The sequence below is a fragment of the Ambystoma mexicanum genome, chromosome 3q (genome assembly GCF_040938575.1).
Source record: "Ambystoma mexicanum isolate Mex_15411 chromosome 3q, UKY_AmexF1_1, whole genome shotgun sequence".
NCBI lineage: Eukaryota > Metazoa > Chordata > Amphibia > Caudata > Ambystomatidae > Ambystoma > Ambystoma mexicanum.
The window spans coordinates 920728628-920752893 of record NC_090926.1 but is presented as its reverse complement, the minus strand read 5'-3'; the positions used below and the strand labels follow the sequence as shown (position 1 = coordinate 920752893).

Below are 24266 nucleotides of genomic sequence, written 5' to 3'. Positions count from 1 at the left end.
ACCTCCTCAGAGATATTGTTCCTTTCCTCACCTTCCCCCAGGAGCTCACTGTCTCCAGAGTTCTGGTTCTCTGTAGGCTGGACTATTGCAACAGCCTCCTTTTAAATCTGCATGCCTCTACTTTATGCCCTCTTCAACTCATCCAGAACAGGACTGCGAATCTTGTCCTTCGCCTCAAACTCAGGGATCGTATCTCTCCAGCTCTGAAATTTCTCCATTAGCTCCCAGTGGCTGCAAGGATCAAGTTCAAGACCCTCTGCATTTTCCACAAGGCCTTCTTGGGCATGGGACCGCAGTACCTCCAACTCTCTCTGCGGAAATATCTTCCTACTCGAGCTCTCCGCTCCTCCACCTCCAACTCCTTAAGTGTCAGTCGCTTCTCAAAGCAACTAGTTGGGGGTAGATATCTTTCTTCAGCTGGCGCCTCCCTCTGGAACAGCCTCCCTCTGGAACAGCCTCCCTGCCTCTCTGAAACCTAAAGAGAACCATCATACCGTTCCAGAAGCACCTCAAGACCTTCTTCTTTGCTTCTGCCTTCTCTCTTCCTTTCCCCTGCTGATCTCCTGTCTGATTCTGCACTGGTCAACTGGCTACCCTCTGAATTTGGGCCCAGGTCCCTGCCCGCCCAGTTGAACATCTGCACTGCCTCCTCGAAACACCTGCACTTTGGGTCTCATTCTGTAACCCTATAATCCCCTTACCTGCACTTATTTTACACCTGCTGTCTGCACTTAACCTCGCACTTGCCACCTGCGTGGCTGCACTACTTGTTGTTTTTATCCTTTGTACTGCACTCTCCCATCCTACCTCTCCCTCTGCACTTTCCCCCTTCCCCCTACCCTGCACTTGCGCAATCTGAATGTCACTAGGCCTAGTAAGATCGTTGTCTTTTGTCCTCCCTCTGTTTCCCCTCCCTTGCCTCGTCGCACCTGAAACATTTGTGTATAGGCGCATTATAAATGCAATATCATATCATAAGGGAGACTCCCTTTTATTAGTCGAAGATGGTAGAGGCATTTTTTTCACTATTGCATTGACCTGTAGTTGCAGAGTGAGACCAATGTCCATGAGTATTCTCAGGTTTGTTATCAATATTGATGATTCCGATTGGGGTCCCATAGTCAGGGGTCAGGTGAGGGATATCTGAGTTATTGTCTTGTGAGGTTATTATTATTTCCATTTTTTAATGGGCTTAGTTTGAGGTTGTTGTTTGCCATATAGGTATTTATATTGGTGAGTCATTTATTGAGCATATTGGCAGGGTTGTTGTTAGTAGACATCTTGAAAATGAGTTGAGTGTCCTCTGCGTAGTTGTAGGGTGTCAGTCTAGGAGTTTGTATGATCTTTATTTAGGGGGTCATTTAGATATTGAAGAGAATTGGCGAGAGGCTTGATCCTTGTGGAACACCGCAGGTGATCACTTTTTTAAGTTTGATGTGAACAATTCTTTCGCTTTTGTCAGTGAGGAAATATTTCAGACATTGTAGTGCCACAATGTGAATGCCTGATTTTTCCAGTCTTTTGGTTGATGTTGTCAGTTTGATTTGATTTAAGGCCACCAATATGCCCAGTAGTATGAGGGCAGATTGGGTGTTGCTGTTGGTGTTTATCTTTAGGTCATGCCATATGGAGAGGAGTGCTGTTACAGTTCCTCTCGGGGTCTGAAGCCAACCTGGGTTTGGTCAAGTAGTCCATTGGATTCCACATGGTTGAGCATTTCTTTGTACACGTGGGTCTCCAAGATCTTTGCTGGGTAGGGTAGGTTTCATATAGGTCTGTAGTTGATGGGACCATCTGTTTTCTGTGTGTGTGTATGTGTGCGTGTGTTCTGCATATGCCAAAATAAAGACATATTTTCACACAAATGTAATTGGGCCTCATTACGACCCAGGCGGTGAGTTACCGCCTGGGTCGTACCTTTACCACCATGGCGTAAACTACGTTTACGCCATGGTGGTTGGCGGACTTACCGCCCCATTCCGAGGTTGGCGGGGCGGTAAGTCCCCAATCCCCATTTACCCTTCCCCATTCCCATTTTTGCCCCATAGGGTGGCGTAATTAACAACAAGGTCCCTTAGCGCCATGGATTTTAACACCTGCTAAAAGCAGGTGTTAAATCCTCCATGGCGCTAAGGGGCCTCGGAATCAGGCGGTAAGGGTCGGCGCTGTTTACGCTGCCGTAAACCCCTTACCGCCTGGGTCGTAATGAGGCCCACTATCTCTTAATTTCACTGATCTGACATGTTGTTATGATATGATACATTTTTAGATCTATGTGCATGCAAAAAATCTTGATTTTCGATACAATACCCCATTCTACCAAAAAGGATAAATTGGTGTTTTTAAAGTATGAAATCATCCATGAAAGGTCACCAAATGTTCATGTATATTCCACTGGCCTCTGATATGTTTGTGAAAACTACAGTTATCGTTTTGAATCCTAGAGGGCTGAGATTCACATGTGCACCATTTCACCATACACTCACACGCACACACCCAGGTGACCACCCATACATCATGCATTCACGTACATTACATTACATTATATAGACACACACGTACAGGCACGCACACACATTTAAACAAAATACATGTTCTTACCTTTTTCAATCCATTGGTCCAGGTAACTAAGCCTTCGGCTCCCTGCAACTGCCAGGAATGCTTGTTCCTGTCATTTGCAGAGGATCTGGAGGCCTCTATATCATGTGTTGGGGGGAGCCTTATGACTTCCAAAAGAAATATGTTATTTTTGAAATCCTTCTGTCTTCATAAAGAAATTATAATGGAAATAATTTCTTTATGAAGGCAGAGGGACTTCAAAAAGACACTCTGTCTTTTGGAAGTCATAGCCCCCCCCACTACATGACATGGAGACCTCCAGCCTGGAGGCTTCTATGTCATGGGGTGAGGAGGAGCCATCGGACTTCAAAAGGAAAATAGAAATAGTTTCTTTTTGAAGTCGCTCTGCCGTAATAAAGAAATTATTTTCGAACTGAAATAATTTCTTTATGAAGGCAGAGTGACTTCCAAAAGAAACTATTTCTTTTTGAAGTCTGATGGGGGCTCCAACCAGGACATGTGGCAGCAGGACCCTCCACACCGTGAGGGCTGCGGGACACCCACTCTATGCCAGTGGTCTTCGGGTCCCATCAATCTCAGTACGGTCCTCGAGCTAGGCCTATAAAGCTTTATTAAATTAGGTTGGACAAATTTGGTGAAATTATATGGACTAGATCAAAAGTTACAAAAGGGAACTGATACTATTTCTTATGTAAATTATCATGTAACCTTTACTGTGGTGTCTCTCTGGCAACAGCATAAGTATAAAACAAACTTGCTGTACCCCACCTTTAGCTGTTTCACGTAACAAGGGTCCTCTTGAGCCACCTAGCTCAGTATTAGTACAGTTCATATAGTTTGCAACTTTGGTGCTCAAGGCCTCTTAAGGAAGCCTGGGACAGGCAAAGTGAGCCTGAGTTCTTATTAGTTGACATTGTTATAGCAATAGTATGCAAATACTATTTATGTGATGGAGGGCTCATGTATAAGGAGTTATGTGGGTAAAACAATGTAGTTCCGGCTCAAAGGATATAGCAGGAGCCTTCAGCCGTGCTGAAATGTGATCTCTGGGAAAAGAAAACACACTCAATACCTTCGGTAAAGACTTAACTCTGTGTCACACTCACCTGTGTCTTTGCAGGAGCGATGGATAAGCCTCCTTTGACCCGAGATTTCACTTCCCCTGTTTCGCCCGGAGGAACACCTGTCAAATACAAGATGTACACTCAGACCAGAATTCACGTGTTTTCCCCTGTGCCCTTCCCTTCTCTCTCTTTGTGCTGTGATGTCCCTTAAGGGCTTACATTGAGTTTTAGTAAGGTGTGCACTCCATCCTGCACTCGCAGGGGTGTGATTCACTCGTAGAGGTGGTGCCAATATCTGTTGGCTGACTTCTGATGCCACACGCTGTTATGTGCCTTCATAGTGAGGCAGAGTGTCGAATGTGCCAGTTTCTTCACTAGCTAAATAGTCCTTTCACAAAGTGAACGTTGCACGGTGGATGTTGAGTGTCCGGAATTGTCCGTATTGTCCTTATTTGCCAAGGTATGTTTGGGGCGAGTAGCGCTGCGTGTAGAAGTCAGCCGCTGGTAGGGATGCGCATCGTCACTGGTTCGAGCGCACCTGGTTATGTCTCTCCTTTCCCTTGCAGGCATGGTTTATGGAGTGCTAGCGCCTCGAGACAGGGTTCAGCGCTTCTGGAGACTTGGTGGGCTGGTAAATTGAAACTAAGGTGAGTATGCACAGCGTTATTAGAGAGTGCGCAGTGAATAATGTCTCTGCGTTATTGGAGCGAGCGCAATGAATAATGTCTCTTTTTTTCTTTTACAGTGCTTTTCGCGCTCGGACCACTGACCTGGATTCCAGCGTAGCGAGAAGATTCGGTGAGTATGCGCAGCGTTATGGCAGTGCGCGCGCTAACAAAGTTCTTCTTTGCGCTTACAGGTGCTGGTGTAGGATTCTCCGGAAGAAGGCTGCGGCGTGGAGAAAGCATGAGGGTAGAACCGGAGTAGGTAAGCAGAAGCAAGTTGATCCGGAGCAGGTAAACAGAAGCAGAGCAGGTAAACAGAAGCAGAATGATCCGGAGCAGGTAAGCAGGTAAGCAGAAGCAGGTTGATCTGAAGCACGGCGAGTGTGTTGCTGATGCAGCTCACAGTAAGCAACACGAAGCAATGGAAGGATCTTGGGTGTGGCTTATATAGCCAGCCACACACAAACACTAGAGAGCTCATGAATTGTCATGCACTTCCTGTTTGGCAATAGGAAGTGGTAACCAGGAAGTTACTACAAACACCAGGAAGGAATGAAAAGAAGGTATTTGCTATGGGCTTCTTGTGTGCCTATGCCAGGCCTGCCAAGCCTCCACCCAACTTGCCCCAACTACCTGCCTGGTACCCATGACACTATGTGAGTCCAATTGTTAGCTGGAATTAGAAAGAAGAGGCACAACAGAACCACAGAGAAGCACCGCTGGAACTCCAACCCATAAGACAGCAGTGGGCAATTGGCAATAAGCTATGGACAGTGGGTGGGTTCCTCCTCCTGCCTTCTGCCTCCCCGGCAAATAGCTGCAGCACTTCTGCCGCAGGTGTTGACATGCCACAAGTATTTTTTTAAAAATACTAGTCAACTCCACCTCCTCCATTTGGCAAAACAGTCTGAAGAGACCTTGAGCCCAAAAGCAGCTGCCCAAACTGCCATGCTGCTTCTGCTGTACAAGCTAATGCTCAAAGGAAGGGTTTGTTCAATGTGTCAGTAGAGGATTGGCCAACGAAGATCTTCCATCTCAACATTTCAAGGGAACTTTCTGACTAGAATGCGTTGCCCAGAGCCCAGACAAACCGCATGCTACGAGACTGTCTATAAGGGTTTCATCATTTGGATCGGGATGACTGTTGATGGCATTCTAGTGATTACAATTCCACACGTGATGATTTTCAAACAATGAGTTTGGTATATAATTTTCTTTAAAGATGTGTTTCCAAAAAAAGATGATCTGTAATCCGAAAGAAAAAGAGGCTTGTCAGCGATCTAGATGTTCAAATGTTACTGCTACATTCATCCCCCTAAAGCCAACAAGGGACCCAGTGCACAGATTAATTCATGGCATGTTCAGTGTTGGCTTTTCATATGAAAGGCAGGATATTAACCGTGTGGTCTTTTGCTTACTTGACTATCATTGTTTTTAAATGGGGCTTCTATTTTTGAAGGATAAACAACTTCATTATTACTACCGATAACATGTCGATTCTGCTTTCATCCAACGTTAAACCATAAAACACACAGCACCACCCCACACCCCCTTACTGGTCCAGCTGCTGTGAGGAATGACTGGTGAGCAACCGTGCCCTAACAACACACTTATTACCCAGAGACAGAGGGAGAGCCAGAGAGAGAGAAAGAGAGTGCAGATAGCGATAGAGAGTGAGAGATGGAGTGTGGAATGGTGTTGCCAGGCCTGGAAAAGATCTGTACTATGCTAATGTCGGGACTCTCAGCACTCGCGGCTAGCCAGCCTTTTGGTTGTAGTCCCTGAGCTTCTATCCGAGGCTACAATTGTAACAAATCAACTTCCGGGGCACCAGTGGTCCAGGGATGAATATCGGTTTCTAAACCATCAATCAGCACACAACTCTAGCACACCAGAAGCGATCCGAACAGATTGGAAACACAAGTCAATTATAAACCTCCTTGTCCAGTTTTGGTAAAGTTGACGGAATGGCAGACTTATGTGCGCAAGGTCGTGGATCATTGGTTAGTTGCAGAACAGCAAAAATACGATTACCCAATAATAAAAGGGAATGTCCAGTCAAGGTTGTATAAACATATCTACTTATTATTACAACAGACAGTTCTAGCACACTACAAAATACAACCCACCCTGTAAAGGAACACAGAAGACAGATAGTTTCACGGAGGAAAGGTATGCCCTCTTGGTACTCACAGGAGGGTACTCGGTAAAGCAACCAGTCTTAACTGTTCAAGGTTATTTTGTTTCAGCACCAAACGAGCATGGGGTCGTAAATTTCACTCAGGGCCTTCAGAGAAGGACAAGGGGGACAGAACCACAATGTACCCTGTGCTTGAGATGATCTTGATGCACAACAGCGTCAAGTCATTTCCAGGACTCTTTACCGCTCCTGTGACAGAGTTCAAGAAGGGGGCGGCTGCTGGTATCAGGCGGCATGCAATTTTGCAAGCGAGGCTGGATGGACGGGTGCAGGCTGGTCAACAAGGTGGCTCAGGGTCAAGAATTGTCTTTGTGCTGGTTGACGGATCTGGAATGCTGGTTGAGGCATCTCAGACGGATTTAGTGACCACAGCGGTGCAGCCGGTCGCGGTTCGATTGCTTGACTGCCTCAAAAATGTCCTTAAAAGATGGACACTGGTCGATGCTTTTGTGGCACTCCTCCTGGATTCTTTGCAGGGCTTGTGCCATCCTTTAAGGCAGACAGGCCAAAAGCTGAGGAGAGTGTTTGCAGGCAACAGCCTTGTCCTTTGTTCAGAGACTCTCTGGCACTTCCCGCCTAGGAAGCTTGCTGGTAGAACCTAGCAGGGCACGCTGTGTGCTATCTGGGTACCAGTTCTGGAGCTGTGGGATGGGGGCTCTGAGTCTGGCATCTCCCTCTGTTCCCTGGGAGATGCTTAGGGGAAGGATCGTGCTTCCCTCTTGGAAATCCTGGCCTTCCTTCTATGGCTGAATCTGTAAGGTAAACTGCACCTTCAGCCAGGTTCCAATGTTGAGTTCTTCTTTCCTGATTCTGGTGAAGCCTTCAGATGATCTGCTAAGTGAGGGGTGCAGCCCTCTTTTAAAGCCAAATGTGCCCCAGTGATTGGTGCAGTCTAAGCCTACCTAAAGGAACCAATCCAGGGCCCCCACCAACAATCTTCTGTTATGCGTGAGGTCAGGACCAGAGTACTTTGAAACAGAGAAGGTAAGCGGTGACAACGTGTACTCTTAGGTTCCACCCATTTTCGTGTCTGTTGTAGATCAAAGTTTCTCTCTGGTTAACTGAGCCCTATGTGGCTCTCGATCAAAGTGCAAGTCTCCCTTGTAGTTTTTGACAAGAGCATATTGCCCGTCTTCCTCAAATCACATACTTCTCCCTCTGAAAGGCATCCGCTCTGCAGGGGTTGCCTATGGTAAATAATGGTGGTCAGTGATAATGTCGAATGCAATAATGTCGAATTTTTTTCTACATTTTTTCGAATTTTTAGAAAAAAATAAATAAATATATATAATTAAAATGTGTTGAATATGAGGGGTGAGATTGGCAGGGGGGTGTTTGGTGAGGGAGTTTGGGGGGAACCCCCCTAGTAAATGATATTTTCCTTGTTTATTTATTTATTTATTGAATAAATAAATAAATATATAATTAAAATGTGTTGAGTATGAGGGGTGAGAGGGTGGTGGAGGGGGCGGGGGGGTGGCAGGGGGGTGTTGGGTGAGGGGGTTTGGGGGGAACCCCCCTCTAGTAAATGATATTTTCCTTGTTTATTTATTGAATAAATAAATAAATATATAATTAAAATGTGTTGAGTATGAGGGGTGAGAGGGTGGTGGGGGCGTGGCAGGGGGGTGTTAGGTGAGGGGGGTTGGGGGAGGGGGAACCCCCCACCCCTAGTAAATGATACTCTTCTTGTTTATTTATTTATTGAATAAATAAATAAATAAATAAATAAATATATAATTAAAATGTGTTGAGTATGAGGGGTGAGAGGGTGGTGGGGTGGTGGTGCATGGCAGGGGGATGTTGGGTGAGGGGGGTTGGGGGGGACTCTTCTTGTTTATGTATTTATTGATAGTACTAAATGCCATTTTATTTCGCCATTTTTTTTTCTAAAAATTGACTCTTGTCATTATAAGTATAGGTTTTCGACATTATTGTTTTCGACATTTTTCTTTCGACATTTTTGTAAGTCAACATTCTTTTTTCGAAATTATCACTATAAACCGTAAATATTTGGACCCAGACATGCTATTCACTGTCCTTCATACAGAGGTTGTGGGAACTAGCTTCGAGTTGACACATTGCATCTCAAACAGGTGTTAGTTTTTCTGCCCATTTTTAAATTCTGTGACCAGGCATATTCACATGACTGCTTCAATTAACTCTCATCAGTATGAGCTGCTACCACACAGAAATTAGACAATAGCACATGGCAGATCCAGGGAGCCTTTGATATTTAATTAGGCTGGCCATGGGAGGAGGACGGTGTTGCCCTTCTCCTCTGGATGTTATTGTGCACCCCTCGCTGTCACCTGGCAAATAAATGTGACAGGGAGGACTGCGCCTGTAGGGTGTCCCCCCCAGAGTACACTGGACTATGTGTTTGTTGTGCGGCGAGCATTAGAAAATGTGTGCAGATTAGCCCCACACATTTTTGGAGGTTGATCCCCACTTCATTCCATTTCCTAAAAAATCCTCCAAAAAAAGCCCAGGCAAGCGCACACTCCCCGTGCGGATGGTCGAATACCTCAAAACAACCAAAAGACCCGGGGTTATAGCCGCCCATGCCACCCTAGGGATGCCTCTGAGAGTGTGTGTATGTGTGTGTGAGAGAGAGAGAGAGAGAGAGAGAGAGAGAGAGAAAGAGAGAGAGAGAACACAGATAGAGATAGTCATTGAGATGGAGTGTGTGTGTGGGGGAGAGAGAGACAGAAAGAGAGACAGAAAGGGATAGAGGGATAGAGGGAAAAGAAAGATAGTCAGGGAGATGGAATCTGTGTGTGTGAGAGAGAGAGAGAGAGACAAAGATAGAGCACTGATAGAGATAGCGAGTGAGAGAGATGGAGTGTGTGTGAGAGAGAGAAAGAGACAGAGAGAGCTGATAGAGACAGGGAATGAGAGAGACATGGAGAGAGAGAGAGAGAGAGAGCGCGCATGAGAGGGAGAGCGAAGCGGGCAAGGATATGGGGTGGGAGGGGGATCACTGTATGATACGTGGTGTACGCAGAGTTCATATGATTATAGTTTAAACTAGCATAATCTGTGTGTGCTAAGGCTTTGGAATGTCTGTAATGACCCTGTAATGATCATTTGGCAAAGTCATTGAGAGCTCTTCCCTCCCAGTAGTATTTGTTGCATTCCTGACAGCTGTGCCAAGAGTATTTGGATTTCCTGCAAAGCATCAGCATGGGTCTGATGAAGAGGTTTCCTTTAAGCAAACATCAATCACATTGTTTATAGCAAAGGGGCCAATGGTCAGCGAGCAATAAACCCATGAGCTGGCATCTTTTAGCAGAAGGAAGAGCACACAGAGTCAATAAAATGAGAGTTCCATCTTTTTTGTTCATGCTTTACCTGCAGCCCCTTGTGAATGCCATATAATGCCCTCCAATTCTGACAAAGGCCCCGTAGCAAGCTCAGTTTAAATTTGCCTATAGTCCATCTTCTATTCTGAAAAATGTTAAATACATTCTTATCCTGTTTAAATCAGTTTTGCAGTTTTGGTTGTGCTTTACCATCCATGAGCCTTTAGATTATTCTTCCATGGGGATAGGACGAAAGTATCGAACCCCTTTATAGCAAACCCGAAATTGTAGGGTTTTTTGTCGAATGGTTGCACAAATATAGATGGTAAGGGTATTCATTTGTGGATAGGGGATGTGAATTGGCTGTGGGCTATCTCCCTCCACATTTATTTGTGTGAAAAAATGCAAAAAAACGAGAAAAAAGGTCGTGTTTTTTGGGACTCGCAGTAAAGGATTCAGTATTTTCGCATAGATCCCTGCCATGTGGACGCGTGAGCCCATTGAAGGTGGCATCTCAGGTTTATGAGCCATGTGCATGCGGTATTAGACCATGTTAAGTCAGGCTTCAGTGGCTACATGATAACTGTATGACGTTCCCACGTTTTTATGATGAGTGCAAAAAGATGCAAGTGTAACCACTGTACTCAGCACATGCTAGAGCAGGACACCGTATTCACACTGTTCATTTGCTGCGCAGGAACACGCTATTATTGTGTAGAGCTGAGCAGCATTTGAGGCGGTGCATACTCAGAGAGCTCCATGGATGGCTGGGGCAGCATTTGTGTGTGAGTGGGGTGGGAGGATGGTGGCGAATGTCAGTGATGGTCCTTGCCATAAGTGCCCCGAAGGGCCCTCTCAAGGGATTGGCTCAGACCCAGGGTAGAAGTCTCTGCTCTGCCAAGATGCCCAGGCCTTAGACCAGGATGCCCTGGGCCCCCAGGGTGAGCAGATTCCCCATAGCTCTGTTGTCCATTTTCCCTCCCTCTACCATGGCTAATGGTTTCTAAATGATGCACCTCCTCCTGGGTGGACTGCATGCCGCTCCCCACCTGGGAACATGCTTTTCAGGAACAAAAGGGCTTCCCCCATTTTGACCAGGAACACCCCTGTGCAAATGAGAGAACAGGGCTGAGGAAGGCCCAGGCCTTTCTGCATCACGTGTGCATTCCTGATCACAGAAGGGGCTTTGTAGGTCCTTCAAGGGTTAGTCAATTGACCGTTCTCCTCTACAAGTCTCAAAGTGTTCGAGCCCTCCCATTTGGACAGGGAAGGCTTTTTGTGTAATACAAACCAACATGTCCTTAAGAAACAGCAAATATTATACTTATGTCTCAAGTCCTAGGATCGTGAGCCTTACTTAAAAAAGACCTGTTCATTTTAGTCTTTTGGCCCCAGATGATCAGCTGGTGTGGACTGGATGCACATGTTATAACTCTTGCTTCTGTGAATTGCTTGATATTGCGGACATTTCTTTGTACATTGAATTTAATGTATAGCGATGGGTCAAATCATTAATAATGGATGTCTAATAGGTTGTAAAACCCCAGAAAAGTGAAGGACACTTATGACAGAAGACATAACCCACAAAATAAACTCACAGGATCGATCAAGATATCATGCTTTAGCTCATGCAAGATAGGGTATGTAAAACGCCCCCGCACCATTTAGAATGCATCATAATTTTCAGTGCGTTGTGTCCTCTTCATAGAGCGTATCCTACAGAGAATGGATTTCTAGTAGTGACAAACAAGAGTAATGGAATGGCAGTCGGGCTCAAGATGGTTTTGGAGTGCGGTCAAGTTGGGTAATAACAGCACACACCCACAATCTGTTTTCTCCATTTAGAACACTCTTCCAATGGCCAACCAAAGCCTGATGTCGAGTCAGTGAAGAGCGCGGACCCTCCGACCCTGGAAGCTTCTGGCACTGAGACAGTCCTACCCTCATCGAAGAGCAACTCAGTACAAATGAAGCAAGACGTGAGTCATGGCCATTTCATTTGCATGGCAAGCTTGTATCTTTCAAAAGGGTGGCCCCCCAAATGTGTGTAATCCCACAACTGTTCAAATACTTGTTGATTCTTATGTTCAAATCTAATTGGACAATGTTGGTGAGGAAGAGGACCCGTTAGCAGCATATAGGAAGCATGTGACGGGTAGACTTATACCTGAAAAGCGTCCCGACACGCTGAAGATGCTGCTGCATCAGGTTCATTCCCGCCTCACATTTGAGCCGTTGGTCCAGGAGCATTGCATTCACGCTCCATGGGTTGGGGTGCAATGAAGCAAGAGGGTAAACTGGCAATGCCGACACAGTTATAAAATTAACACTTTTGAAAACAATATATTAAGTACCTATAACCAAAAATGCCCAACTTGACTCAGGAAGATTGATCACTGCAGGGATGTATTCAGATGCTTAGAAAGGGTTGAAGCGTGCAGTTACCATGGGCAACTGGCGGGGTTCAGGGATGCTCCAGACCCTTGTTTAACCACTGAAGTCCTAATTTGAACTTTTGATAGTTTGTAGAAGGCCCCTTCAGATCTCTTTAGGAAGTATGTAAAGGTGCTTAGAACATGTCATGTATCTGCAGCTTTGGGGAACCACAGGAAGGTTCCCCAAATCCTGCAAAATTACCTGATTAGTCAGACACCTCCCTAAAAAGGAGCAACATTTTACTGGATTAAGATGTCACTTTTCCCTGTCCCACGGTAAATGACCAGAAGTTAGGGAGTTGGCTAGAGCGCGGGGCCAAGTTCAAGGAATGCTACCCAGGAGAAAGGCTTACAAGTCTCCCTTCAGGGTCTTGTCTTGGTCCTGACTCTTAAGATTCATCACGAGCGCAAAGTGTTCTGTGAGGTAGTATATTATGTTAATATGCTTTCATACTGCATCAAGTCCGTGGTGTGGCATAGTGTGCCCCCGCAAGGGGTATACAGAGCTTAGTGCGCTGGAAGACAGAACATAATTGAAAGGAAGCAAAGAGGATGGGAAAGTGGGAAACAGCTGCACTCTAATGAAGTTGCCATTTCCAAAGGCCCTTATATGGCGAGGGCCATCATGGTAATTTCTAGCTGCTTTCTTATGCAGCTGATTTTCCATCAGTCCAGTAGAACTGCACGATTTTAATTCCAAGGACTCCCTGCATGGTTGTCTCCATTAATCTAAGATTCTTTCGATTACCTCCTTTAGGAATAGAGCACTGTCATTATGTTCAGTACAAATCCTGGGTTTGCTTGAAAGTTAACATATAAAACAAAAAATCTTTCTAATTCAGAACATTTTAGGGCAACGCATAGAAGAGGACCTGGTAAAAAGAAGGCTGGGGTGGAAGGAACGACGGGGCATCTTCGGCGACGTCAACATCACCAAATTCTGCAGATTTGGGAAGTTCTGTTCCCCTTACCAAGCTTTGGCAACTCCAGTAAGTAGCCACAATGCTGACCTTTAAAATACAAAGCACATAAATATGACAGTGTTGTAATTGGATCTGCTGGGTTGGCTGGTGATGTCATTTGGAGTGTGGAGTATTGTCACTGCGGGTGGAATGTTGATGTATGTGCTGTGAGCCAGGTTCCACGGATGGCAGTTGGACATGAGTAGCTGGGCTGGGTGGATGTCCCATTGTTTCTTCTTTACACCTTAACAAGAGAATAAATGCACATGTAAACTTACCTTCTGGTTCCTGGCATTGTGTGAGAAGGTGACCTTGTTTACGTCACTGGCGATGAAGATGGGATTCTGCTTGGAAGGAGCAGCTTAGAGGAGCACTGCCTTCCTGAGGTGACGTCCATCCAGCTAATCCAGTTCACAAACGGCCAGAGGTTGTGGCTGTGGTGATCCTGCAGATCGGGCAGTGCAGGAGTGGAAGAGGTCCATTTTCAGGGCTGAGGAAGAGGGGTCCTGGGCGAGTGGAAAAGTCACATTGTTCTTTGCCCACTTGCGGAGGAGCAGCGGGGAGCTCAGACTCGTGTCTGTGGTGTAATGCGGGCGCAAGATCTACTGGGGGCTGAGGTGACCCGGGTGTGTCCTGTCGGGGCATAGTAGCTGTGAGGTGCAGTTTTGGGTTCAGTGTCCGGTTGGTGCTGTTTTGAATTGAAGGGTTCCTGCAGTGAAGTTTGTAGCGGGTTTAGTGCCGCTGAATCAGGAGCGGGTCGGCACACCCCGCTGAGGTACTCGTGCTCACGTACTGGGATCGTTGTGCTGTTGGGAGCCCAGTGGCTCAGTGTAGTGGCACTGGGGGCATGGCCGAGGCAGTTGGTGTTTTGCCTGATGGGCGTGTTGTCTGCTCGGTGTCGGCGAGCAGAATGATGACGTCGCAGGAAGGAGGGCCTTGCTGGAACGCAAAGTTCAGTTGGAACGCGGCATGAGGGCTGCCGGAAAAATGCGGCTGTTGTAAATCTTGAAGAGGACTTGTCATGGAGGGGCAGAGGTACCGAAGTGAATCAGCATGGAACAGCTGTTTTCGTATATGACTGGGTGTCACGCAAGAAGGAACATTTCGGGCCAGAGGGGTGTGCAGCTGTGGACCCGGAGCATCACAGGACTGTCCAGGATAAGTTTTGCAACAGGTGTTGCGATGTGGTGAGGAGATTGTGGCAGCTGGATCCTGATTTGTGGGTTGCTTACATACGGATGATGGCTCCCTGCTGGACTGAGAACTAAGATGGTAGGTGTTGGGGAGGCCATTTAGGTTTGTTGTCTTAGTGTAGTGGCCTCGGGGATAGTGTGTGTCAAGGAGTTGTGCCTCTGGGTTGATGTTAGCTGTTAAGGCCTGTTTTAGGGTGCATTGCAGGTTGTTGTGTTCATTTGGTGGCCTATTTACGTTTAGGGCACTGATCCTGATTGTGGTTGGTCGTGGACTTGGGGTGTGGATTCATTTGTATTAGGGTGCTTTTACTGTTAGATATGTTTTTCTTTTCTCTTTGCAGAGGAGGGTGGCCATGTCGACTGGGGCTACGTTATTATTGCATTGTTGTTTTATATTTACTTTGGCCATGGACATGAGGGTGTGGGGTTTGGGCGCTGAATTTTTGCACTTTTTTGGGTTGGGGTGTACATGGATGCTTTCTGGTTCTTGGGGTGCCAGGTTCACTTTCTATAAATTGTTTTACTATCAATTGTTTGTTTATGTGTCCTTATGTGTGTGTTCATAGAGGATTTTCCCCTGGTTATTTCTGGAGTGGCCTGTGGTTTTGTGTGATCAGTGCAACCAATACGGCGCTTGGTTATGGCAGGGAGGTTCCGCATAGTTATATATATATTTTTACCAGGGTGGACGGCGGGGCCCCAGGTGGCCGGGTGGGCCCTGGGTTCAAGGTGTTGTGGATTTATGGTGTGATGAACAGGTTAGGGCAGTTAGGTGTTACTGTCCGGTTGCTGCAGGTTTTGCTACGTTTTTGGTCCGGGGTGGCTGGGTGTGCTCTGGGTTTGTGTTTCGATTTATGGTTAGCTAAGGAGGTTAGGGCAGTTTTGGTGTTGCTTTCTAGTAAAGAAGTTATGGCAGTTTTGGTATGGCTGTCCGGTAATGAGGTTATGGCAGTTTTGGTGTTGTTGTCCAATAAAGAGGTTGGGGCTGGTGTTACTGTCTGTAAAGAGGTTATGGCAGTTAAGTGCTGTCTAGTTTGGTTGTGTCAGGTTATGCCGCGTGTACATATAGATAGTACGTTTCAGGGTGGCCCGGTGGGCTCTGGTTTTGGTCTTTAGATTCTGGCAGTGTTTAGAGGGTCTGTTGCCAGTTGGTAGCAGTAGGGTGCTGCTGCTTCGTGTTAGTTGGTGTTGGTTGCTTGGGCTGGTTTAGTTTGGGTTGAAGTGCTGTCCTGTCTGCAAGGTGGGGTGTCCGCTGGGGTTTAGGAGGCCGTAGGTGTTTGGTGTTCTGGTGTTAGCAGTAGGACGCTCTTGTTTATGCCAGTTGATTAGTTATAGTTTGGTGCTAGTTAGTTTTGGTTTGTATGAGTATTTAATGGCTGGTCTTGGTTTGGTGATGCATAGTGCTGCTTTTCATGGGTACATCTGTGGTGCACTGGTTCGTGTTCTCATTTTCTATCGATCTGGTGTGTTGCAGGTATATCGTTGGGGTGTTTAGGGTTGCCATTTTGAGTTGTTAAGGTTTCCTTCTTTTGAGGTTGCTGTGGTTAAGGTATTGAAGGGAGGGAGGTGTGTTGTAAGTGGATTTTAAGGTGTTGTAAGTGGATTTGGTGTTAGGTTTCTTCCTTTTGAGGACTGCTGGGTTGGCTGGTGATGTCATTTGGTGTGTGGAGTGTTGTCACTCAGGGTGGAATGTTGATGTATGTGCTGTGAGCCAGGTTCCACGGATGGCAGTTGGACATTAGTAGCTGGGCTGGGTGGGTGTCCCATTGTTTCTTCTCTACATCTTAACAAGAGAATACACATACATGTAAACTTACCTTCTGGTTCCTGGCATTGTGTGAGAAGGTGAACTTGTTTACATCAGACAGCTACAGAAATCTTCACCATGTGATATCTGAGTAGTTGGAAGGAGAAAGGAATGTGTATTTTTTTGTCTTCTGGATGTTCTGCTTTTGCCTTTATAAATGCCGAACAATAAGTCAGAATACAGTGAAGTCATAACAGGACTAATGTCATCTGATTTATGCGAAGAAAAGATCTGTGTAATGAAAGGTCTTTATCATGCATTGATGATTGGGACATCACGAGCTGTTTGCACTCATGGACTTCTTCCATTCCATAAAAGGCCCTCCTCTGCCATCACTTCCTGGTGTACCAGATGCTACTTGGTTGCAAACGCATGCGTGTGGGTCACATTATGTTTTGATCTATGCTACTTGTGCAAAACAAAATTGTGAGTTGGAGCAAATGTATAAAAATGAAGCCCATTCCACAGTGGCCTGTATGGACTACTGTTGGTTGGTCAATTTATCTTAATGTGGGCAACAGGGTCTTTGATTACTCTTTGGTTATGACTCATGTGTGCCTCTTCTATTTGAGAATGCACCAGATTTTGAATGGCCGTGGTAGGAAATGATCAGTACCGACTCTGAGCTGCCATGCACCTTTGGGTTGGCACCCCCATGCCCACCAAAAAAGAGATGTCATGACTTTTCTTTCCATTGTTTTTAATTGGTTTGCTCTGTGTTCCTTAATAGCAGCGATGCATCCTGTTTTTTCTTGGTTCTCTGATAGATTGTGTTACTATGACTCTGACCCTTCCCATGACTGATATTGTTGTCTATGAAGCATACCAAGCAGAGATCGAAGTGAGCAGGAACGGTCGGGAGCCGTGTTCCACTACTTTTTCTTTTCTTTCTGTTTAACATTCCTCTACTTTTTACGGCCATATTTACCATTCTATATAGAGGATTTGACCATTCATGTCCTTCTGCAAGTGCAAAGTTGTAATAGGAGCCTTAGTTACTTGTCACTTAGACTAGTGCAATGCCCCGACCGCCACACCATGTCACATGTTGCTCTATGCTTCCACCTACCCTATCCCTAGCCGGGACCACGGCTCCACTACTTTTTTCGGTACACTTGTATCACTGATACCAAGGCTCTCTGCACCCTGGAGATATATACGCCGAGCTACTGAAGGGATACTTGTTTGCTGCGTGGAGCCTATACATTTTGCCATTAACCCTCGGGCCAGTTATTGGGTATGGATTTGAAGGTAGAGTTTTGGAAACTAGGAAATCCATTGAAATTTTCCTTCGGATGTAGCCAAGGGACACCTGTAGCCGTTTACGGGAGAACGCAGACAAGAGGCATTAACTGATAGTTTAACAATCCTGCAAAATCCTAGATGCACAGAAGGATGGGGGAGGACTGATAGAAGGATAGCAAGTCTGATGAGAAGACTCAAGAAGTACTGTTCAGTTTACCACTCTGCCTGGAAAAAGTGTCAATAGCGTTGCGGTTATGTGCTGCTGTCATTAGTATGGATTTATTATCAGCTGACAATACTTCTGATCGAATGGGTGGGGGGAGGGGCGGTTAAATGTACTTCCAGGGGTGAAGAATACACAGACACACATTTTCAGGACCTGGCATAGGACTTGGCAGGGCGCAAATCACGTCTCTGTGATTACCTAAGGGTTCAGGATCAGCCAACGCGTAATACACATTGAGGCAGCTGGTTCTGGGTTTTTAGGAGCAGCTCACATTGATGTGCCTATGCCATTTTTAAAATGATATTGAAACAACTGGCACAGTACATAGCAAAGTTATAGCGCAGTATTGTTTCTTATGTTAAGTTTGAATCTGTGTTTTTCCTCTGTTCGCATTCATAGCAGGTCTGCTCTTTCCATGATGATATAGAAGCCTTTTAACAGGCAGTTACTGGATAGCTAACAGAAACAGAGCCACAATCTACCTCTTTATTGAATTTTGACTCACTATTTCCCACGCCAACCTTTGAACTTTTTGTTCTTTAGCAATATCATCTTTGGCTTTCCCATTGTTTACAATTGAAATTTGAATATGATACTCTGAGGCGCGTTCCCTGGGAGAACGCCATTATTGCGCCACCCTCAGAAAGGAAGGGCTTTCTGCCCCCCTGGTACTGTAATGTAGACCATTCCTCATTTAAATGACATCATCCAATGGCAGGAAGGCGATGTCTTTCCATGCAAGAGAGTAAGTTATTATGATTCGCTTGCTCTCACATGGGAAGGTTTGAGCTCGAGTACAACAAAGAAATCAGATCTGACGACTGACCTGCTTATGCTTTCACTACATATGAAGCCACTGCTCCTGGATAAAGGTGCACACTGAGATCAAATGAGATAGAGCTATAAACCAGCACATTCCGTGAGTGCAATCGCCCACCTCCCCAGAGCACATGCGAGCATATAATGGGCAACGCTATATGGTTAAGCATCTATAAATCTATTAACTGTATGACGCCGCCATCTTAAGTCCAATTCATCCCTTTCTGTGGCGGAACAAATGACTGTCCAGCTTCTAAACAGCTATCACAAAGCAAAGAGCACTATAGGAAATTGATTTTAAGGGGGCTGAAGTGGAATATGGCACTCCTGTAAGTTGTGAAAATAATAATTCTTGATGTCCCACCAGACCATAAACCGTAGCTTCATCGTGCGGTGAAGAAAGAAGAGGTTTGATTGTTCTTAACAGCGATAATTGATATTACACACCAGTAATACCTGAGTGATGTTGCCTCAGCAATTCTCAGAGGAATCCTGAACAAGTACAGTGAGAGAGAAGCAAAACAATATGGGTACCCAAAGATCCAAGTGAAGAAATCCAGAATTCATCTGATTTGTGCAAGAGGAAGGTGTAAGCAGCAAAATCGCTGTTTTAGCCAGGAGAACTTTAAGAAAGCTAAGGGACAGCCAATCATCTATACTGCTGAGACAGTGACCTTCCTGGCACACAAGGACACAAGCATTTAGCTGTCAGATACCCAGTGATTCGCAAGAAAATCAAGGCAGACCCCTGGAGCTCTCAATAAAGCCATAGGGATGAGTGGCCTAGGTGGCTGATTCCTGACATGCTGGCTGTGACTTCTCCTGCACTACCCATATTGGCAATAGCAAAACAAAAGAGGTGATGGCTGAAAGGTTTAGAATACATCCTAACCTATGGCATTGCTCTCGGCAACTCTCCAGACCATTGTGCTTTGCCTGCCAAGCCATTACAAAAGGGGGAAGACCATATGCAAGTCAGGCTTGGTCCCATCCCTAAAGGGGCAGTCCAGCCCGAACTGCTTGGTCACATCCATTCTGCAGGAGACCACAAGTATCCCCAGCCTCATTGGGTGTCACCAGTGAGGACTAGTTTGGGTCTCTAGGCCCAGCAGGCACAGACCCACTTCTGGGCGTAGTCGTCCCACTCAGTGTGACAAGAGCAAAACAAAAGAGGTGATGGCTGGAAGGTTTAAAATAAATCTTAACCTCTGGCATTGCTCTGGGCAACCCTCCAGACTATCTTACTTTGTCTGCCAAGCCATTACAAAAGGGGAAAGACCATATGCAAATCAGGCTTGGCCCCACCCTAAAGGGGCAGTTCAGCCAGAAGTGATTGATCACATCCATTCTGCCCAAGACCACAAACATCCCCAGACATGTTTCGGCCTCTTTGGTCTCTAGGCCCTGCAGGGAGGAGACACATGTCTGGGCATACCTGTCCCACTCGGGGTGACAATATCAAGACAACCTCTGGCATTGTTCGAAGCAACCCTCCAGACCATCGTTCTTCACCTGCCAAGCCATTACAAAAGGGGAAGCACCATATGCAAATTAGGCTTGGTCCCACCCCCAAAGGGGCTTGTTCAGCCCGACCTATTTGGTCACATCCCTTCTGCACAAGACACAACCATCCCCAGATATGTTTTGGCCTCTTTGGGAATCATCACTGAAGAATAGTTTGGGACTCTAGGCCCAGCAGGCACTGGACCCACATCTGGGCATACACATCTCACTCGGGGGGACAATGTCCAAAAAAAAGAGGTGGTGGCTGGAAGGTTTACAATACATCTTAACCTCTGGTATTGCATGGGCAACCCTCTAGACCATCGTTCTTCACCTTCCAAGCCATCACAAAAGGGGAAAGACCATATGCAAATCACCTTGGCTCCATCCCCAAAGTGGCAGTCAAGCACGAACTGCTTGGTCACATCCCTTTGCGGCAGGACCAAGCCTGACCTGCATATGGTCTTTCGCCTTCTGTAATATCTGTGCTGTATTCCCTTCAAGCTGTAATAGGTTCAACATTCTCACAATTGTAAGTATACAATAAGACAATCTTGATCGTGTTGGCACCAGAGCTAAAATTGCATCAGAGCATGATAAAATTGCATCAGAGCATGATAAAATGATGGATTTGTCAGTGAACAATCTTGCACCATTAAAACAACAAATGGTAAAGGCACAACCGTCAAAAAAATGGTACTCATCAGACATTCGGAAATTAACATCCTTGAAGGACAAAGCCTTCAAGAGCTGGCAGGAGTCCCTCTCTCTTGAGGACAAGGAAGACTATACCTAGGCAGCCAAGACTCCTAAACAGGCCATCAGTGATGCAAATGAAACTGTTTTATGAGAAGAGAATAAAGGGGGCCTCCTCCAACTCAAGGGAATTGTTTAGGGTTTTAAAAGAACTAGAGGACTCCTGTCCCCTGGTCACCAAGGATGTGAAATGGTGTTCAGATATCCAAACTCGGTGCAAATCAAGATTGAGAGCATCAAAAGCGACACTACAGCTAATAGAAAGGCTTTAATAGAGGAAAAACCTGTATCTAATGCAGGAAAAGCATTGGACCATTTACCTCGCTTTGTCTTCTCTAAAGTGACTGATGAGGTTATTCTGGATATGCTAGAAAAACTGAAGCCGACCAATTGTAAAGAGGACATTTGCCCGGCAGCTATTGTAAAATCTTGTGCCCACCTCCTTGCCCCTTGGATTGCTAAATTTGTTAGTTTATCCGTTCTGGAAAACCCATGTTCCAACCTCTATTAAACAGGCATGGATTACCCCTTTATTGAAAAAAACCTTCCCTGGACCCATCCCTGGCAGCCAGTTATCGCCCCATGACCAATATGCTAAAAGACCTATGCTTTTGTGCCTTGATTGCTAAATCGAATTTAGGTGACCCTATGCCTATGCACTCTGCCAGTGACCTATGCTATTGTGCCTTGATTGCTAAATCAAATTTAGGTGACCCTATGCCTATGCACTCTGCCAGTGACCTATGCTTTTGTGCCTTGATTACTAAATCGAATTTAGGTGACCCTATGCCTTTGCACTCTGCCAGTGACCTATGCTATTGTGCCTTGATTGCTAAATCAAATTTAGGTGACCCTATGCCTATGCACTCTGCCAGTGACCTATGCTTTTGTGCCTTGATTGCTAAATCGAATTTAGGTGACCCTATGCCTATGCACTCTGCCAGTGACCTATGCTTTTGTGCCTTGATTGCTAAATCGAATTTAGGTGACCCTATGCCTATGCACTCTGCCAGTGACCTATGCTATTGTGCCTTGATTGCTAAATCGAATTTAGGTGACCCTATGCCTATGCACTCTGCCAGTGACCTATGCTATTGTGCCTTGATTGCTAAAATCGTAACCCACTGCCTATGCACCCTGCTAGTGACTACAACTTCACTGTACTAGCCCTTCTTGCCCTACATCACAATGTATCTCCATGCGTTTTATGCAGTGTTACTGAGATCAATATTGTACTTTTTGAACAGCCAATGCCCAACCATGCTACCTAATCTACCAGCACTTGAGCCCGTTTATAACCCATATACACTAACTGAAATGACCTCCATACCTTGCCCTGTTCTCATGAGGAACCTTAGATTACAGGCCAGGCTCCCAAGGCTCTATGACCCTCTACCTAAACCAGCCTACAACAAGGTGACTAGGAATCCTTCCCTACACCCTCTTCAATTGAACAGTAGACTCCACCGTGAGCCCATCCATGACCAGAAAAATACACATGAATCCGTGCCACCACCCTCAAACCTAGTAGATCTTAGGACCAAGGATGCTCTAATAAACGTCCGCTCTATGGTAGCCCATGCATCAGACATTGCCGACCTGTTACACAATGAAGACCTGGACTTCTTAGCGGTCACCGAATCTTGGCTTCACCCCACGGCAGGCCCTGCAATTATGCTAGCGGTACCAGATGACTATACGCTACTAAGACTTGATAGTACCACCTCTAGAGGCAGAGGTCTTGCCATCATAGCCAAAACCAAATTCCATATCACAATTGAATCATCCACTAATGTGAGCTCTTGTGAATCTCTAACCGCCAAGGTAACTTTATCTAATACTCAATCTATCTCCATCCACCTTATCTACCGACCACCGGGCCCTCTAGGGTCATTTGAAGAAGACCTCACAGACATCTTATCAAATAATCTTAAAAATTCCTCACAACGCCTCTTACTAGGAGACTTTAACCTCGGATTTAGCGACCCCGCAGACACAAATGCAAGTACTATTAATAACACCCTAGAGGAACTGGGCTTCACCCAGAAGATCACCGAGCCCACCCATATCAAAGGGAGAACTTTGGACTGGCTAGCGGTGCACAACTGCCCAGTCCTAGTCTCCGCCATACTCCCACAGCCCTGGACAGATCATCACTTGATCTCGTTCACCTTAGAGGCAACCCCAGCACAAGCCAACAGCATAGCTCCAGCTGTCCAATCCCGAAATAAAAAAAACATCACCCCCGAAAACCTGATCCCGCTTATCACACCAACCTTGAATGCCATCCCGGATTGTACAGATCCATTCACAATGGTGGACATATATAACAAAATCATGCTTTCATCCCTTGATGCCATAGCCCCTTTGAAGCTAAAAAAGAGTAAGCCCCGGAAACACATCAACTCCTGGTTTTCACTTCACCTCAAAGCCCTCAGACAGGAAAAGCGACGCCATGAAAAAATCTGGCGAGCTTACCCTTCAGAAAACAACAAAAAAAACTTGAGCAGTCTAGCTTCCCAATATAAGAAAGAAACTGGCCAAACAAACGTCCTACAGTACACGCATCGCTCAAGCTAAATCTAGCACTAGAGAGCTTTTCACAATACTTAAAGAGGTTGAATCCCCAATTCAAGTGCCTGACTCATGTATCAAAGATAAAAACTGGTGCACGGGCATACAAAATGCCCTAGCGTACAAAATCTCTTCCCTTAAGACTAAGATAAGCATTAAAACAGAATCTCTGCTCGCCTCTACTAAGCCGAGTACCGGCATCCACAATAAGGTTCACCTGACCCAATCAGCTCCCCAAGCGCACAACCCCCACTTTAATTTCCATAAAGTATCTACCAAAGAGGTAGAAAACACCATTCTTACCCTCAGACCTTCAAATTGCCACAGAGACCCATGCCCCGCTCAACTGATAAAGGATGCAGCCCGTGATCTCGCACCATTTATTACCAAACTAATAAATGCGTCTTTCACATCAGGCTCCGTACCTAATAACTTAAAACAGTCCTGGGTCCTCCCTCTGCTTAAAAAACCGAATTTAGACCCATCCACTACAACTAACTACCGCCCCATCACCACAGTACCGTTCCTTCTTAAAATCCTCGACAAAATAGCTTACCAACAGATCCAACATTACCTTGAGCACTTCCACCTCCTAGGCGCCCGACAATCCGGTTTCAGGCCAAAGCATGGAACCGAAACTGCACTTATAGATCTCAAAGCACAAATAGACGAGCTGAGAGACCAGGGTAAGACAGCACTATTGCTACTCCTTGATCTCTCTGCGGCCTTCGATCTGGTTGACCATGAGATCTTGTGCAACCACCTACAAAAAGCTGCCCACTTCTCTCAAGAAGCAACCAATTGGATCCAATCCTTCCTTAACAACCGTACGATGAGAGTCTTCTCATTGTCAGCAGCAGCCGACCCTACACCCATCACTTGCGGCGTGCCTCAAGGATCTTGCGTCTCCCCTACACTTTATAACATCTTCA

At 45.8% G+C, this 24266-nt stretch overlaps 1 long non-coding RNA gene across 1 annotated transcript in view; it reads left to right on the top strand.

Annotated features, from left to right (window-relative positions):
* LOC138581933 (uncharacterized) overlaps positions 1–13225 on the top strand; it is a 64875-nt gene extending 51650 nt beyond the window's left edge. Inside the window, exons 2-3 of the long non-coding RNA XR_011304885.1 lie at positions 11660–11793; positions 13092–13225. This is a non-coding gene — a long non-coding RNA (uncharacterized lncRNA). The remainder of the gene's footprint in view (positions 1–11659; positions 11794–13091) is intronic.
* The last annotated feature ends 11041 nt before the right edge of the window (positions 13226–24266 follow it).